The sequence below is a fragment of the Littorina saxatilis genome, linkage group LG2 (genome assembly GCF_037325665.1).
Source record: "Littorina saxatilis isolate snail1 linkage group LG2, US_GU_Lsax_2.0, whole genome shotgun sequence".
Taxonomy (NCBI): Eukaryota; Metazoa; Mollusca; class Gastropoda; order Littorinimorpha; family Littorinidae; genus Littorina; species Littorina saxatilis.
The window spans coordinates 19,245,482-19,248,976 of record NC_090246.1 but is presented as its reverse complement, the minus strand read 5'-3'; the positions used below and the strand labels follow the sequence as shown (position 1 = coordinate 19,248,976).

Genomic DNA, 3,495 nt, shown 5'->3' with positions numbered 1-3,495 from the left:
GAAGATATAAGTTCCGAGACATGTCTCTTATTAGTTGCTAACGGTCAGCATATTAGAAATAATAGATTTCCCTTTTACCTGTCAATTGCGACACACATTTTTGGCTCACGTAAGTGTAGCCTATGCGATCGTAACTTTGTCTGTCTGTGCGTGCGTGCGTATGTGCGTATGTGCGTGCGTGCGTGTGTATGTCTGTGGTAGAAACTCTAACATTTGAAGACGTCACATTACATTGACGTCACATTATGACGTAAGAGGGTTAGACGTCACGCGAAGGAAGTACTGAAAGTCTCGGTCATTATTATTTTGAGCGGGCCGAGACTAGTTGGCAGTCGTGTCCCTGTAAGTAGGCTACATGCAGACAGACAGATCTAGATCTAGTGTCTCGCTTTCTTGCACAGTTTCACCTATGCTCTTTCTGTGTGTGTGTGTGTGTGTGTGTGTGTGTGTGTGTGTGTGTGTGTGTGTGTGTGTGTGTGTGTGTGTGTGTGTGTGTGTGTGTGTGTGTGTGTGTGTGTGTGTGTGTGTTACTGTTTGTCGATTTCTTACGTGAGCCTTGATGGCTTCGCCTCTTGTTTTATAAGCAATTCTGCGAGTACGATGCCGCTAATTTAGCTTCGCTGGTTACTTAGAATTTGCTTTTTGTTACTTTTAACATTGTAAAGTCACTGTATTAAGAAAACAGAAGTATCATTCTGAAGAAGAAGCCACCCTATTATTTTATAATCAAAAGTTCAGTTTGTTTCGAACATTTTTAATGCAATAACAACAAGTCGCGTAAGGCGAAATTACTACATTTAGTCAAGCTGTCGAACTCACGAAATGAAACTTAACGCACTGTAGTTTTTCACCAAGACAGTACAGCTTCGTCAATCCCCGCGAGAAGGAAATCGCTCACCTTCCACGTGCAAAACGCAGTGAAATTAACACGCCAGAATAGCGCGGTAGCGTATTGTGCTAAGCAGGAAAGCGCGCTTTTCTGTATTCTTGTTAACTTTCGGAGCTTGTTTTGAATACAACCTATCATATCTATATGTTTTTGGAATCAGGAAATGATAAAGAATAAGATGAAATCATTTTTGGATCGATTTCTTAAATTTTTATCGTAAGACTTATTAATTGATTTTCGTTAATTGTGATCACATTTTAAGAGTAAACATGATATATGTATATATTTTTAGATTCAGAATATGATGAGGAATACGATGCAATCAATTTTAAGTCTGTTTGCGAAAATTCGATTTTAATGACAACTTTAATGAGCAAACTCATTAATTAATTTTTAAGCCTCCAAGCTGAAATGCAATACCAAAGTCCGGCCTTCGTCGAAGATTACTTGAACAAAATTTTAACCAATTTGGTTGAAAAATGAGAGCGTGACAGTGCCGCCTCAACTTTCACGAAAAGCCGGATATGACGTCATCAAAGCTATTTATAAAAAAAAATGAAAAAAAGTCTGGAGATACCATACTCAGGATCTCTCATGTCAAGTTTCATGAAGATCGGTCCAGTAGTTTTCTCTGAATCGCTCTACACACACACACACACACACACACATACACACATACACGACCCTCGTCTCGATTCCCCCCTCTACGTTAAAACATTTAGTCAAAACTTGACTAAATGTAAAAAGGATCTCGATTTGACAGCTTTAACAATCAGACGGTCTGTTAAAATCAGAACGTTATTCTCGTTGGTGAAATAAGTCACACAATGCCCTAAAAGTGGGAATAACAATACAGAACACCAAAGCACCAGGCTTGACTCTCCGTGCTTGCTGTTTTCGCTGCCAGAAGAAGAAAGTGTTCAGAAGACATGAAACACGTCTACACTGCGTGGCCAAGTTGGATATTATCTTCATGATGCAACTGTATTATATGCTGCCTCAGAAATACATCAGAAAGAAACTGACCACATGAATATAAACAAAACTAGACACAAGATGTTCGAATAAACAGTCAACACAAAATGTTTTAACGAAGGCAAAAATAAACTAAAGAAAAGCCATTTTCAAAATGGACATAAGATGTTATGATAAACGTCCAAATGCTATTCTAAACAAACGTTAGAAGTTGAGATTCGCACACGAAAAGCTATCCTCTACCGAATCTTTCGTTCCCAACTTCGTTTATACTTCTTTCCTCTCTTCTCCCTTTCTGCTTTTTTCTTTCCTCGTCTGTTTCTGTTCCTTTTCGAATTCCACCACCCCCCGCACTGTTCTATTGACTTGCGCAGACTGATTAACACAACGAGCAAGAAACAAAAACCCTGATGCCATGTAACGGCACGATAACATGATAATCTAAAGATCACTTCCTCTTCTTGTTGAAAACAATTGTATTCCAACTGCCGTTTGAAGCAATCAGTTTATGAGGTGTTTTTTTGTGTGCTCTATACCCTCCGTACCACTCTGTGGTAAAAGTGAAAATACTGAAAGCGTACAATTTTTGATTGTTTTCGCCTGCCTTGCCAGAGATCGAAAAACAATGTCATTAGCAGATAAGTGCTGTTCATCTCATATTCATTATTATTTTGTCTGTCCACGCTCAAGACCATTGGGTCAACGTACTTGCGAATGTTTAAAGGTTTCATAAACTAACTATTCTTATGTGTGTGTTTTTTGTTTTTATTCTGGAAGCATATACGTTTGAGGAAAAAACTTACCATTTTAATTTGGAAGCGACAGTTCCTTGGTGAACATATCCAAATTATATTAAATTTTGAAAAACGAACACACAAACAAACAATCCAATCACCAAGAATGTTGCGGATGCCAAGCGCGGTGACATCAGCAATCAACTGACGTATATAAAAAAAAATGCAAATTATCGTGCTGACGCTCACAGGCACTCATACCTCGATATCTCTCTCTCTTTGATGTCCCCCCCCCCCCCCCCCCTCTATCTCTCTCGATATCTCTCTCTCTCTTCAATGTCTGACCACCTCTCTCTCTCTCTCTCTCTCTCTCTCTCTCTCTCTCTCTTCAATGTCTGACCACCTCTCTCTCTCTCTTCAAATTCGACCCATCTCTCTCTATCTCTTAAATGTTTACCCATTTTTCTATATCTCATCTATCGCTTCGATGTCTACCCGTCTCTCTCTCACTCTTCAAATTCGACCCATCTCTACCTCTGTCTCTCTTTCAAATGTCTACCCATTGCTCTATCTCTCTCTCTTAATTTCTCTTCGATGTCTACCCATCTTTCTTTCTCTCTCTTTCTCTTCAAGGTCTACCCATCTCTCTCTCTATCTGTCTCTCTCTTTAATGTTTACCCATTGTTCCCTCTCTCTCTATCTCTGTCTCTCTGTTCATCTATATCCGTCTTTCTGTCTCTTCCTCTCTCTCTGTTTCTCTCTATGTCTCTTTTATGTCTACCCATATCTATCACTCTCTTCGATATATCCACCTATCTCTCTCTCTACGTCTCTCTTTTCGATGTCTACCCCCCCCCCCCCCCCCTTTCTCTCTCTTCAGTGTCTACCCATCTCATT

At 39.6% G+C, this 3,495-nt stretch overlaps 1 protein-coding gene across 1 annotated transcript in view; it reads right to left on the bottom strand.

The window, feature by feature from the left end:
* Positions 1 to 3,495, bottom strand: part of LOC138958418 (RUN and FYVE domain-containing protein 2-like) — a gene marked incomplete in the record, with an annotated part of 79,573 nt that overhangs the window by 26,189 nt on the left and 49,889 nt on the right.